This window comes from Bradysia coprophila, unplaced genomic scaffold (genome assembly GCF_014529535.1).
Source record: "Bradysia coprophila strain Holo2 unplaced genomic scaffold, BU_Bcop_v1 contig_110, whole genome shotgun sequence".
Taxonomy (NCBI): domain Eukaryota; kingdom Metazoa; phylum Arthropoda; class Insecta; order Diptera; family Sciaridae; genus Bradysia; species Bradysia coprophila.
In genome coordinates this window covers 284670-300954 of record NW_023503387.1, presented here as the reverse complement: position 1 = coordinate 300954, position 16285 = coordinate 284670, and the positions used below count along the sequence as shown (strand labels likewise).

General features: G+C 37.6%; 1 long non-coding RNA gene across 1 annotated transcript; it reads right to left on the bottom strand.

Annotated features, from left to right (window-relative positions):
- Positions 1-8183: 8183 nt before the first annotated feature.
- Positions 8184-14011, bottom strand: LOC119073029. The gene is made up of 5 exons (XR_005086976.1): positions 13999-14011; positions 11591-11593; positions 10798-10804; positions 10266-10270; positions 8184-8351 (listed from the first exon to the last, which is right to left on the bottom strand). It is a non-coding gene; the product is annotated as an uncharacterized LOC119073029 (long non-coding RNA).
- Positions 14012-16285: the final 2274 nt, after the last annotated feature.

Sequence of the window (16285 nt, the reverse complement as noted above, 5' to 3'; positions counted from 1 at the left end):
TTTTGTACCTTATGACCATAATTCTTTTTTTGTCACTGCACCTAAGATCGAAATGTTCGATCAACGTACTGCTTATACTACGGCGACATATGTGTGTCCGAAAAATTAACTTTATGGGCAGGTAAACAAAGCCAGCAGTGGAATTTCAATTATATTTTTTCGGTCAAAATCGAGAGTACCAAGTAAAAGTGAAATCGTTGCAGAGTGATTTCTTTGTTATTGTTTATGTGTTCCGACTCATTATGATCCTTACGACACAAAAAACGTAGTTCGTAACTCGTGATGAAAGTAGAATTTTTCAGGACACCTCGTAAGCTTGTCCTCTTCGGCTTCGCCTCGTTAGGACAAACTTACGACTAGTGTTGAAAAATTCTATTTTTCATCACTCGTAACGAAAAATACTATTTTCAGCCAGACGAGACCAAACAATACAATTCAATCTCTTTGGGAAGTACAGAAAAATTGAACTATCTCTCGTCGTTTGCGTGCTGTCGAATTTCAGTCTTCAAGAGCAAAAACCACTTTTTGTTGACGCCCCATCAGGTATGAAAATAACTACAATCGCATATGCAACGCAACTGCACTACATTCAGTGATTAAAAAATATAGAACAATGATAACAAGTGTATGTATAAAATGTCATTCAATCCTCTCTCATACGAACTGCTCGAACGAGCAAAAATAAATGGTTCACATTACGTTGCTCTTCTGTTTTTACTGATATCAGAGACTCTTTGCATTTAATGACATAGATTATTTTCCACGCTCGAAAAGTTTCATACCATAACTTTCGGTGTACATCGGTGAAGTAGTAGCTTCACGTAAAAAAAACATTTTTACATCGACTTTTTCGCAAACCTTTTTGCGTGTCTTGAACTTCTTTAATAACAACTGCGCTGCGAAAACTGCACTTCTTCATGCGTGATTTGGGTAGCGATCGAATGGCATTTTTTTCTCTTGTTTTATATGTTTTAATTTTCACCATTAGTTGTGAAATGGATTTACTTTTCACCACTCCTTCTGAACATCTGAACCATTAAACGTAAATAAAAATTCTGCCATCACCAAAAAACAATACTTATCGAGCAACACCTCTAACCATTCCGCTATTGAGATATATAGTCGCAGTGAACCAATTTTTGAAGCGTTCATAAATGCAGTCTACTTGATCGTTCATACAATATTTCGTTGATACAGTAGAATGTATGTTAAAGGTAGAATTATGCTTTGCATTTCAAGAGTTCATTTTTCGCAGCTGGTTACAGAAAACGTTGTATACAACTAGTTGCGAAAAGTGGTAGTATTTCCTTAATAGTGTTGAAATATCGCGTATTTTCGACTTTGTATTTTCTTTAGAATTTTTTTCAGAATTAAAATTCTCTAGAATAAGTCCTGCGGTCGTATGCATTTAAGAACTCAATCTCAATGTTCAAATATTCTGATGTCTCCATGCTATCACTTTTCATATCGAAATTCACTTCATTTCTCTAACAAAGCCAGTTATAAATGAATAGTATTCCTGTTCAAATGAAAAGTCTTATAGGTTAGCGTTAGTTTCTTATAGAAACCTCGCTCGTTCGCTCCGATCTTTTGAAAATAAAGAACTATGAGTTCAGGCCCGCACTGGCTATACTGGGCGATCGGGCGATGCCCGATGCGCCTTTTGCTTTTTGCCGCTCCTCAGACAGATCAAGTTTACTTATGCGCCTCTGAGCCTTTTTCAGTCAATTTGCCCGATACGCCTTTTGGTAACCAGTCCGGCCCTGTATCTGTTCTATCTACAAATGGTTTGTTAGTCACGGAACATGAAACTATAGTAAATATGATCTCATTTAAGTAAATTATTCGGGATCCATCCCGACTTTCATTTATCGTTGGTCATGGGCAAAAGAATTACTGAGATTCGTTTTATCGTAGTTTTAAAATTCCAAATTGGTTTGGGCTAAACTGTTATATTTTTGAAGGAGCACATAAGCTTTTTACTGTAAGGAATTAGTTATTTAACCGTGTTCCACTCTCAATAGTATAAGTAACCCCAACGTGTACAATCTCTTATATCGAACAAGATGTTATACTCACTTTTCGAAAAGAAACCTTGAATGAAATTGTAGCCCTAGATTTGCAGTCAATATCTTTATTATAAAAAAAATCATGAAAAACTTAGTATCAATCGTAACAATTAACAACCTATCAGTCAGCCAACCACATACAATTTTCATTGAAAAGATATAAATCGAAAAAACACAGCCAGAACTATTCCACACCGTCATGGAATTTGAGCGATTCTACAAGTCGTCGTCGTCATCACTGGAATATTCATTGCATGAATCGTCGCAATCAATGGCATCCCAAGCGGAACGAAAATATGACTTCGTTTTAGTGGGTTGATGGCGATCATGTCCCAGATATCGAATTATAGAAGTTAGGTGACTGCAGCATCCCAATGTTCGTTCTCCAACCTTGCATGTACAGTATAAACCTGTAATAGCCTCATGCCCAGCGCCACCTTTCTCGAATTTAACCCACGCATCGTGAGTTTTAGACTTGCTAAAGCGGGACTGAATTTTTGCTCTAATAATGGATTCATTTTCCCGGTGAATGAATATTCCAAAACTGGAATCCTCTTTCATGTGGCTGTCGATGTATTTGCCTGCAATTTTTATCTGGTAGGTTCCAAGAGTTATTCGTTTCAGATCGTCCATAGATAATTCGGGAAAATCCATAACAGAGGAGTCTGAAGCCTTTTCCCAACGGGTCGTCATGCGCTTTAATCCAAGTGATTCGATTTCAGCCTTTAATGTATTTGTTTGGGAAACGTGATTATCACTTCCGCGATCATTTTGTGAAAGTCTTTGTTATCGTATAGTGGCGGAAAGTATTTATTCATAATGGCGCACGCTATTCTATTAAATCGCATGATTTTCGGCACATACGATCCTTCAATTGTATGCTTGAAGAATGGGAAAACGTTTTTGATTCGTCCATTAACACTCTCTACTACCCATCTGAACATTGTGACCTAAAATGAAAAAAATTTCGTTGTAAGACACGAAGAAATCTGCACAATGATGTTAGAAACATTTGAACTACGTAACGTAATAGACACGGCATATCGTCTTTTATCGACAACAATGACAAAAATATTCGATGACCTATGATTGCCGTTTCTAAAGGTTAAAATTCATTAGAAAAGAGAATGACACTAGTAAAATGCAGATAAATGATTGTCAATGAACATAACTCGAGTCAACGTAGTAAATGCACTCACTCAATGAGTCACTGATGCATAATGGTCGTAATAAAATCCCTATCTTTGAACGAGTCAGTCTTTCGCCTTGTTTGAATCTTAGAATTTATACCAACTACTAACTACATTGAGTAAATGTGTTTTTGTTTGATAAATTACGGAACACAATTAAAGATCACGGTCAATAGAACGTAAGAAGTACGATTTGGCAAAGCTATCTTACAAACTCAGATGGTATGTATCGCTCAGTCCTTAATCCATACAAAAAATGAGACTGGAAACTCACCTTTCTAGACGAATTCGCCTCTTCGCAGGTGAAATGAGTTCGTTTGCCTGTCAATAGACTAGGCATAAAAACGGATTGACCATTGTTCTCCGTTTCCTCAACGACGTCACCGTAGCCTCGGTCAAGAAGAAAGTAATCGTCATCCTCCAAAAACAGTAGCAGATCGGAGTTTTTGTAGTGGTGACGAATGTTGGCTGCATCATTATTTTTTGCGTCGCAAAAATATGGTCCAGCCGCTTCCAAAATATATCCCGATGGAAAGACGATGTACAGTGGCTTCAATAAATTACGTTTTTTGTGGGCCGAAAACGTTTTTCTCTGCAGTTCGAAGTCAGAGGGCTTCTCAATGTAGTTGTAGGTACCATCAGCAATCACACAAAGATGTGATTCGTCCTTGCCCAACACTTTCGAAGTTATTTTAATGGAGTGTTTGTTCAGTGCTTCGTCACGAGTAATGTGATGATATCCGAGGTATTGCGGTACAAATTGATCATGCAATATCGCTGACACTGCATCAATAGTTCGACTGACGACTTGTTGGGTTGTGGCAAAATTATGTGCAATGATCTCTTGTTTCATATTGTTGCGAAAGAGCAAGAGAAACATTGCTAAGGCGGTGCGCACCGATCTCGTCTCCGTGTTTCTCATTCCTTAAATGGATAAAATAATCACGTTAAGTAGAGCAGAGGAAAGTTCATAAATGACGTCGCGGTGTTATGGGATATATTATCATTGGAATTTTCATGAGACGTGTATGAAGCAAGAATCAAATATCACATAACAAAGTGAGACGTCACTTGTGCAGGTTTCTGAAATCATTCAAATTACCTTTCAGATATGTCAACAAATCGTCGAAATCGTCTTTCTTTATTCCGAAAAACATTTTATATTTTTCTGCTTCGATGCCATCCTCCTCGAAACTGTACGGTGTTGACTGTGGCAAGTCGGAAATTCCATTTAACCATAATTCAAAATCTGTGACATTCACATTAATTTCCAGTTTTGCGTTTGCTAATAGTTCGAGAGCGTCGTCAGTGAATTTCATGCAAACGGTAAGATGCTCCTCGCATGTACGATTCGCTTTGGGAATGTAGCATCGTCTTTCGAACCAAGCTTGTTGGATTGCCGGCCACGGAATCGCCTTCCTTCCATTTTTTGAATGGCATATGGAACAACGAGACTGTGATGTTTTCACTCCCTTTAGGTGCAAGAAGTTTGAACTAGCTTCTGCAGGCAGATCATTTTCAGTTAGGCTGTTCAAATCAACCACTGTGTCGGACATATCGATTCCGATATAGTCATTCCCTGACATACCATCTGTCTCGTTGTCTTCGTCTGGTAAAAGGAATTATATATTAGAGATAGTCATCACTGTCCAAGTTATGTTGAATGAAAAGAGAAGGCAACATTCGTCAAAGGCTTAACACTTAAAAATTCATTATTGACGACGTAAAATTGATGAAGTATATTATTTAGCTCGTCAGAAAGTGTTGCTTATGTTAAACAACGACTCCTCCTTTTAAATAATGTTAAAGCTATACGTGTAAGATACGTTAAGTTTCATAAATAGTCATTGAAGTCTTTATATTTTCAACATTCAAGCTTTCATATTGACCGATTGACCACTGAAACTACCCTGCCTTCCCTGTTCATATCCTTTCATCGAGGTTGCCTTATAAACCCAGTCACATAAATACCTACCGGTTGTATCGTTCCGAATTGTTGATGACGGTTCCTCCTGTGAATCATCAGCAGTGTCTAAGTCTGGTACATCAGATACAACGGTTTCTCTTTGCAACGGATCAATGACTGCATTCAACACGACGGACGTTTCGTTGTCATCCAGCAAAGTTGAAGACTCTCCTCCTGGTTGGTTACGAAATATCGTTCAAAAGTTTTGTTTAATCGTCGAGCACAATTTTACCTTCAAACGACATCTCAGGATTCGATGTAGTTGGTGCGTGGAGTATGGATTTCGTAAAGTTTCTTAGGACTGTCTTGTTGATTCCGGGTTCACGAGCAATGGGTTGACAATTTTTGATTTTTTTGTTTGGTCCTCGGTCCGCCATACGGTTATGGGAGATTATTGAATGACATTTTATACACACATAGTCGTTCTTCGAAAATGAAGTCGCATCCAAACCATTTTTTTCCGAGTGTATCAATAACATTGGCCAATTTGAATCGGTTCCAACTCGAAACCTTTGTCTCGGGATATCTGTTCGACGTTGACAGAGACAACAAAATATTTTTTTCATTTTCTCGGGTCCATAAATGTTAGTGGAATTGAAATATTTGGCCACACTAATAAGATTATTCACTGAATCTAGCGCACTGTCAATATTTACGGGGTAATTGGTCACAAAGTTCTATATATTTTAATCACTGAATGTAATGCCGTCGCGTGTTATTGCATGAACTGTTGTGTAAACGAAAACATACGCGGTACGTCGAAATACAATTAATAGACTGGACGCGGATCAAAGCATCGCGATGCAACGGTCGTAATAATTATGTGTAACAGTCAGTATACTCTTGTGTGTCACTTTGCAAGAGCGACAATTGTCATAAAAAGCAAAGCCTATAAGATCGTTTTAGCTTTTGGTTAAGGATGTGTGTGTGTGCTCAGTGCTCATGCTGGTTGTTATGAGCTTTATATGTGTAATCTATGGTGGAGCAAGCGAACTTTCAGACGTTCGATATATAAAACCATTTACTAAAAGATAACCTACCAAGCCTTTCTATTAGAAATACATAAAGACAGTTCGTTGTTGCTGTTGTCATTGTTGATTTATGATGTTTCGGAAGGGAAGAACAACAACGGATGAAAGATATAGAATATAGAATGTATTTTTTCGAACGATGAAGATATGAGACTATTAGTTATTAAAAACAATTAGCACTTCCAACGCTCATTTGAGTATAAGTTACTAGCTCCAATACTCTTGTTCCATATTATATCGTTCCAGCAGGCCTGCATACAAAATGTGAAGATAAGACTGAGTTCTTTATTTAAATAAATATCAAGATCGCCAAAGTAAATATTTCTGGTATGTAAGTAACCAAATATTGTAATAGGTTATATCAACAACGACGTTCATTTTTGAAATAATCGTTTTGCACGTTTTTGCGGCTATCATTTTTGACGGCTCTATGCTCTGACACATTTCGATGTAAAGTTGGTATAACTGAAAAATCTCGTTAGCCAACTTGAGTTTCGTTTGTTTGTACTATCCTTTTTGCGTATCGGAGCCTTGAGCGTCACCCTTTCTGATATCAAAACTTCTGTAAGTAAAGGACTTGCGTCACCCTTCCTCTTCTAAGAGGTTTTTGTCTGATATCAGTACTTTTGTAAGTTTTAAGGTTAAAGCGCCAGTTATAACATATCAAAAGTTTTTATTTAGAGACGAAGAAAGCAGTTTTATATGTCCCGTAACACAAAAGATACCAAAACCACATTTGAAACAGGAAAATCCCACTACCCAACAATTTTCATATTTGCCACTGTTTTCTGCTTCTAAAACACTCAGACTTTGTCGAAGACATCAACCTTAAAATTGAAACACTTTTCCAGTTTTGGTCATTTCCCCCGCGATAGTAATATTTCAGTTGATAAAAAATCCCAACAAAAATCTCTTCGAGAAAAGTGTGACGCAGTCTTTGAAGAACAATTTCTAAAATGAATGATATCGCTAGAGTTGACGCTTTCAGCTTCGTTACGCAAAAATTAAATTTTACACCCAATTTTAGTTCAAACAAGCTGGCTTAGTTTTTCTCATCATCTGCCAAATAATTTTTACCAAAAAAAATTGACTGGAAACAACCAAAATTTTACCAAAAAAATCTGCGTCGCATGTGGCAGATAAATTTTCTTGCTGGTCTGTTCCTGAACATTTGCCACTTTGCGACGCAGATTTTTTTGGTAAAATTTTGGTTGTTTTCAGTCAAATTTTTTTTGGTAAAAATTATTTGGCAGATGATGAGAAAAACTAAGCCAGCTTGTTTGAACTAAAATTGGGTGTAAAATTTAATTTTTGCGTAACGAAGCTGAAAGCGTCAACTCTAGCGATATCATTCGTTTTAGAAATTGTTCTTCAAAGACTGCGTCACACTTTTCTCGAAGAGATTTTTGTTGGGATATCAGTCGTTTTAGAAGTTTTAGAACACTGCTTTTTATATCAGTTTATAACAGAAATTCGGAAATTTGGCGAAATTCGAAAATTTGACGAAATTTGAAAATTTGACGAAATTCGAAAATTTGACCAAATTTGACGAAATTCGAAAATTTGACGAAATTTGAAAATTTGACGAAATTCGAAAATTTGACGAAATTCGAAAATTTGACGAAATTTGAAAATTTGACGAAATTCGAAAATTTGACGAAATTCGAAAACTTGACGAAATTTGAAAATTTGACGAAATTCAAAAATTTGTCGAAATTTGACGAAATTCGAAAATTTGACGAAATTTGAAAATTTGACAAAATTCGAAAATTTGACGAAATTCAGAAAATTTGACGAAAATCGAAAATTTGACGAAAGTAATTCTCTATCTGCCACCATTCAAGAAATATCTCCAAAACCCCAATTGACCCACCCATTTCCAACTTTCGACAATTTTCACATATGCCCCTCTGTTCTACTCGTAAAACTCTGAGACTTTGCCGTAGAAAGTAACTCTCTATCTGTCACCATTCAAGAAATACCTCTAAAAACATAATTGACCCACCCATTTCCAACTTTCGACATTTCTCACATATGCCACTCTGTTGTACTCGTAAAACTCTGAGACTTTGCCGAAGAAAGTAATTCTCTATCTCTCATAACCCAAAAAAATATTAGTCCTTTCATCCTACGCTCGAGTAGCTCAAAATTTGGTCACTATAATCACTCTAGCTCAAACGAATCTGCCCCGATTTTTTTAATTATTTTTTTGTTCGAATCGTGTTACGAATACCTTTCATTTGATGGGTCGCACGCGTCTGTAGGTTTCAATACAGCTAAGCTACAGCCGAAAACGCGTTCCCGACCCTCGAAAACCACACTCAGAAACCACTTCGAGGCCAATAAAACAAAATTCTGGTTTTTCCTGGGGTAATGGCGTATCACATATTCATTTTTATGCCCACCCTGAGACTCCTGCAAAATTTCATGGAGATTGGCTGACTGGTTTCCGAGATCGACCGTCGATAGATAGATAGATAGATAGAAACATACAGAGTAAGTTGAAAGATTTTGATTGTTTGGGAAAAGTCAATTTGGTGTATTTTGTATGAAAATGACAAATTTCAAAACGATGTATCTCCGGCAATTTTAAACCTACGTAGTCGAGTGATAGCTCGTTTTGCTCGTATTTGAAGCGAAAATATGATAGAATATGTTTTGTGGTGATATAAACCAAAGGGTAGAAACTGAAATGTTCGGCTATTTATAGTTGCCGCGTCTCAAAAAAAATTCTTCGTTCTTTTTTTGGAAGTTAGACTGCGTCAAGTCCTCCGCTATCGCTCCGGACATGATATAAAAAAGGAGATATAAGTGGAGATAAAAAAGTGTGATGTGGATATATGAATCTCCCAAATGGAGATAAATTCCATAGAAAATTGGAGATAATAAAATCTAATTTCGGAGATAATAAAATGAGTTTTGGAGATATAACTAGAAATGGAGATAAGAAATGTATGGAATGGAGATAAAATAAATTAAAAAGTAAAGATAATAATTTCAGAAAAGGAGATAACATCAGAGATTAAAAACAGAGATAACAAATTTAAAAAAGGAGATACTATAAAAAAAAGGCAAAAAGTCAGGATGTTTGACAAAAAGTTAGAAGGTACATAAAAAGAGATTTAACACGCCGAGCGATCCGGCCCATTGCCCCGGAGCGAAGCGGAGGGCCGCAATGCGAGCCGGGCGCCGGAACGGTGTCGGTAACTTAGGAGTTAATTTTTTTTTTTCTCGCATCGTCTACTAATTAGTCTGTGTAATTGTTCTCGCCGTAAAGGCGTTTAGTCCGTTCCTAGGGAATTCATCCTTTTACGAAATGTCATGTCACGTAAAGGAGATTAGTTCGTCCCTACAGAATTCATCAACCTCGCAAAGTTGTTAGGTTTAAACCTACCAACTTTTTGCCAAAGCTATCAACTTTTTAGTCGCGCTCGATCCGCAAGTTGGTAAGTTCTTTTGGCAGGTTCCAACCTACCGACTTTGGAAAACTCGCAAAAGTCTTCGTCACTCCCAAAATTTCAGCAAAATCGTAGGTGCCGTTCTCGAGATAGATTCCACAAGCAAACAAAGGTTGGTAAAATTCATCATTTCAGAATGGGTCAAATCTGTCAAATCTGACCTTTCCCATAGAAAAATCTAGACTTTGAAATGCAATATCTCGGCCAATTTTGCACCTTATGAGACGTGCGATAGAATACGATTATCATACTTTAAGAGAAGTGGGAGCCAAGAGGAAAAGTCAAAAAGTTGCTGTATATATGTTCCTTAGTCCCTAAAATTTTTATTTTTATTTTTTGTAGTGTGGACTTGCGTCACGCCTGCTTACTAATGTGCAGGCATGATAATGCTCATCCAACATTTTTTAAAGCTTTACGAGAGCTCAGCTGACATTCTTTCAACGATGGGAGAGCATTTATTAGAAATTTATCCTCTCGTAAGGCTGCGCTGAGCGTAAATAAACGTTCGTTACTCTTTAGTAAGCTAAGAAGACTCCGCGAAGTCTAATTACGCCATCTCTTTGAATAAAAATATCGGCTGAGTTCTAATAGTTCTCCGCTGAGCTTTAACAAACCTCCGCTGAGCTCTAATAATTCTCCGCTAGGCTTCAGGAAGTGTCCGTTAGGCCTAAGCAAGTTGCAGGAAGGCTTAATGGAGCTTATCGGACACTCAGCGGGGATCTGCCAATTGGGATGATTCTTTTTTTCAATGCGTGGAATCAAATTTCCAGCGGTAAGTTCGAAGATGGCCTATGTGGTGTTAAGGATCTGGAAGCTTTCTTTTTGCTTTTTCGAAACTGTGTCCTTTGAAATAATAGTTACGCCTTAAAGAATATCTGAAAATCTGTGTCCATACATCAAATAATTTTCCTTAATATTTAATCAGTAATTCTCTTCTTTCAATCAATTGTCCTCAATTTGTCGTTTATCCTTAATTATAAATAACTTTTCGACGCCGAATATTGAAATGGATCAAAGTTTGAAGACTAATCTCTGTATACTCATTTTTGGCAAAATAAAATTTCAAGAAAAAATAGAATAAACCATTCAACTATATTTCAAATTAATTAACATTCCAACATTCCACATAGATGTCAAAACATTTTGGCTGAGTACTTTAGGAGTTATTTTTTTGAATTCAAATTTTTTTATTTTTGGACATTTACCAAATGTGTTTACCATTCACCGTTTTTATGTAGATTTGAAACAACAACTCCTTGCATGGAATAAAATTGTTTCAAATCTAGATAGACTCCATTCCAATTAAATTTATAGGTTTTTATGTTAAACCAGCTACGTTTCGTGAAACAAGCGAAAGAAGCAATACGCACACCATTTTATAGTATCGACAAGTACCAACTACACACATATGTATATGTGGTTCAGTTTATGCCGCTATTTAAGGGGGAGTTGTGAAGACCCGTACGATACTTTTAAAACGATTTAATTTTTTTTCAAAATTCTATTTAATCTTGAATTCAAAAGACACATTTTCAGAAAATATTGAATTTTCCGTTTGCCGATAGCCGTTTGCCGATAGCCGTTTGTTATCAAAATGTGTGAACTGTGAAGCAGCAGTGGCATGGCCTATGTGGCTGTTGTATCGAAAATCGTTCGGATGTGGTAAAATACCGGCAGCGGCAAAAGTATCACGAATTGTTGCGGTGTACAAAAAGAAAGGTGATAAAACGCATGTTAAAAACTACAGAGTCGTTGCCATTCAGACAATACTCATGAAGGTCCATGACATTGCCGTAAAACGTGAAATCAGCAAAATGATCGATCCACAATTGAAAAGTGCACAACATGGGTTCAGGAGCAGGAGATCGGTTGTCACGAACTTATTAGGCCAGATTACGCTCGCACACAAAGCATTCGAACGAAATTGTCAATTGGATACGTTTTATGGCGACTACAAGGCTGCATTCGACAAGTTGATCTGTTGATCATCATGCTGTTGATCATAAAATTTGCCAGATTTGGAATTGGTAAAAGAACTGCAAGATGGTTGTGGCAATATTTGATCGGCCGTACTAATTATGTTCAAATTGGTAAGTCGAAGTCCAGATTGTACGAGTCACCATCCGGAAGTTCTTTGGGACCGGTAATGTTCACCGTTTTCATTGATGACCTGGTCGACGTATTGGAATTCGCTTACACTTTGCTGTTTGCTGACGATATGAAATTGGCGGCCATTATTGGTGACGTCGAAGACACACAAAAAATGCAACGAGACATCGATAACGTGATGAATTGGAACGAAAGAAATCGCCTGCATTTTAACAACGACAAATGCCATGTTTTCAGTGCATACCGACACGATTCATCGTTTATTCGAGCGGATTATACAATGGGCGACCACGTAATTGAACGTGTTGAAGAAAAGAATGATTTGGGCGTTTATTTCAACAGATGGTACCATCCTGGACATCACATTGAACAAATGACGATGAAAGCGCGACAGATGATTGATTGTATCAAGCACTTTTCAAACGGACATTTTACGAAAGAGACCCAGTGCATTCTATACGTGGCGTACGTACGGTCAAGACTAGAGTTCGCATCGACCATATGGAATCCGGCTGCTCAAATCTACATCGACGACATTGAATCAATACAGAAACAATTTGTTATCTATCTGCTGGAAAGTAAAGCGAATGCTACGTCATACAGGCTGGCACCATACGAATACTGAAATTGCAAAGTTTGGAGAAGAGACGAACCGCCACGGATGCTGCACTAGCTTTCGACATTTACAAAGGCAACATCGCCGATGACATAACCTCACCAAATTTTATCCGAAACAAAAGTGTCTACAACCTTCGGGATTCAACAATGCAACTGTCAGTTGAACCAAGGATGTCTACCGAATACTTGTCCAATCAACCAATTGTTCGGCTAATTAGGATTATCAATGAGTACAAGGCGTCAGTGAGTAAATGTGACAACAGGATCGATTTTAAAGGTGAAGTAATGGAAAGACTGAACGACGAAAGGATGTGATTTTTTTGACGAATTTTAATTTTGACGTAATTTTAAGTTAAAATGTATCGTTTTATGTTTTTGTATTTGGTATCTTTATTCAGCCAGTCTTGGCGGTGAAAATAAATTCATTCATTCATTCAATATTGAATTTATGGATAATGTTGAATCTTTGAAAAAATTACAGTTTTTAAATTGTTCTCGGAGACTTGAATACGGGAAATACTGCATGGAATCGTCTTAGTAACAACACAGCCGGGAATGTGCTGTACAATCTCCAATTAAGATCAAATTTCTTCATCAAGCACTCAGACACTCCAACACAATATCCGCATTCCGGAAGCGAATCCTTCAACAATAGATGTCATGCTTTCAAACTCGTCACTTTTCATTTCACCCCTAAATGCATTAGACGATCAGCTGAAATCTGACCATACACCAGTCATTTGCTCGAATGATGCGAATGTTATTGATACAACGGCGAATAAATCTCCAGATTTCAGACGAGCTAATTGGAGTGTGTTTGAAGATATCGTGAACAGCAATATTGACCTGAATGAAAACTTTGATTCGTCTTTCGTCACAACTGATTCAATTGACGCTGCTATTACGAAAATCACGAGAGTCATTCTAGAAGCTAAGGATATTGCTGTTCCGTATGCTGTCAGAAAGAATTTTGCGTTTGAAGTTAGTGACGATACTAAATCACTAATTGGTACGAGAAATGCACTCAAGAGGCAATGGCAACGCTGCAACAATCCTACGCTCAAATCATCAATGAAATCAGCTTTAAATCACTCAAACAAGCTGATAGATAAAGCTGTGTGTATCGACCACAACGATAATTTCACGAGAGTGGTGTCAAGGTTACCTGCTGGCGACAAGAGGTTCTGGAAAATTACGAAGGCGATTCGTGGTAAGCATTCCCAAAGTCTAGGCAAACTTCAGGAAGACGGTAGAAGCCTTTTCACTGATGAGGAGAAAGTTCATGCTATCGCTAATACTTTCGAAAAATCACACGTACTCACGTCCAGCTTTACACACTCGATTGATAAGAAGGTTAAACGTTTTAACAAAACCATCTCCAATGATGTCCAACAAAACTTGAATGCATCAACGTACACCACTCCGAATGAAATTAAGGCCATCGTCAGGAAGTTAAAACCATTCAAGGCTGCCGGTTCAGAACATTCTGTTGAAATTTAATTTATTTATTCACCGCCAAAAAATTGGCTGCATACAAGATACATAAAAGTAAAATACATAAATCTTAAACGAAAAGTATCAGTCACAAAATATCACATTCAGTTACGTTAATCATAAGAATCAAATATTCAAAACTTTCACTGATCAACAATTCTATCTTCTTTAAGTCTTCGTTTTAATTCCGTCTTAAAATCACTCCTGTCCATCCACAATATATCACTGAATTCGTTTACCGATCTGATGATTTTCGCCAAAGGTTGATTGTGTCCATAGTTGTTTCCATAAATCGCTTCAGCTAGAGGCCTTTCATTTCGCAACAAGCGATGCTGTGTCCTTCTGATTAGTCTCGCTTCAATATTCGAATCATTTATTCTTTTGTGAAACAAATCGTACGCCATCACTGTTGTTGTAATTTTCCTTCGAATTGATAACTTTTGCAACCCAAGTTTCTCGCATCGCTCTGTGTAAGGTGCCAGTCGCAAAGGTGGAATACGATTTGTGTCTCCAAGCGCATGCAAAGGATCCCAGATCACCGATGCAAACTCTAACTTTGACCGAACGTATGATTTGTACAGAACCACCAACGCACTCGTACCAAATTGTCCTTTCGAAATTGTTTTAATGTATCCCATTGATTGTCTAGCCCCGGTTATACACCGTTCCATATGCGCACTGGGATTCCAAGATCTCGAACTTCTTGCTTTCGTTCGATGACGTGATAGCCCATGAAATACGTGACGTAGAATGGATGGTTTATTCGTGCAATGGTGATAACTTCGCATTTACCCAAATTAAATGGAAGCCTGTTGCTTTTGCTCCAACTCAGGACATTATTGATGTCGGTTTGAAAAAGTCTTGAATCAGCCGTCGAACCTATTTCCAATGCCAATTTTATATCGTCCGCAAACAAGAGCGGAAGTGAGTACTGGACACATTCCACAATGTCGTTTATGAAAATCAGGAACAACGTTGGACCGATAACACTTCCTGCTGGGACCCCTGACGTTGCTGTATATGTTCTTGAAGTGGTGTTACCAATTTTAACGAAAAACTTCCGATTGTGAACAAATTCGAATAGCCATCTCGCTGTTTTCTTTCCAATACGAAACAATTTCATCTTTTTTATCAACTTCCGATGCCAGACTTTGTCGAATGCATTTTCGAAATCACCATAATAAACGTCGAGCTGTTGTTTCTTGGAAAATGCGCCGTGTGCTGCTACTGACAGGTTGAGTAAATTCGTATCAACCGAACGTCTCGGTCTGAAGCCATGTTGAGCGTTCGTGATATAGGGACTGATGCCTCCTAAAAGCTTTGGTTGAATTGCTCTCTCGTAGATTTTCAATACAATCGAACTGATTGCGGTAATGCGGTAGTTTCTCACGTCATTTTTCTTTCCTTTCTTCTTATACACAGGAACCACTTTTGAAATTTTCAGTTTTGATGAGATATTTCCCAGTTCCATTTGTTTTCGATGCAATATCCACAATGGCCACACTAAGCCATCCACACAGCTCTTTATGAAGATTGGCGAAATATCATCAGGACCAGCACCACTTTTGGCATCTAATTCACGGATAGCTTTGTCAATATCGGACATCGTTAAATCAACATCCCATGCGTCATCAGATTCTTCTCCATACACTTCGTCGAATACGACTGGAAGTTCGTCATTATCATACAGTCCTTCGAAGAAATCAGCAAACATTTCCACAATTTCTTCTGGTTGATCCGACTTTCTTGCATTAAACAACATTTCTCTTGGATACGATGAACTTTTCTTTTTAAACTTTGCATACGACCAGAATTCTGAAGGATCCTCTATGATATTTTGTTGCACCTGGTTAATGTAGTCTTTGTTCAACCTTTCATACAATTCATTAAACTCAATCAATGCTTCTGCATACTCGGACGTCATTGCATTCTTTGGTTTTCTCTTAAATGTTTTGTCTCTTTTGTTCTTTTTCTGCTGCCACTCTCGAGTCCACCACTTCGGTCTGTTGCTGTTTCTTTTTATACGCACTTTTGGAACATTTTCGATTATCATACGATTCAGCAGCTCGAAGAAATAGTCAAAGGCTTCTTCAACGTCCATTCGATCGAAGATTTCTGCAAAGTTTATTGACTCCAGTTGTTGCAATATACGTTCGTAGTTTGCCGATTTATATGAAAATACTTCGATGAAATCGTCTGTCGATCGAACCTCTTCTACCGTTAAAATGGTCTATTTCCGTGTTTAATGTGACTGAAGCAGGAGCCTTGGACACATGCACATCACCGTTTACAAACACTAGATCAAGAACGTTCATTGAAATATTCTTCAGATTCGACAACTGGAACATCG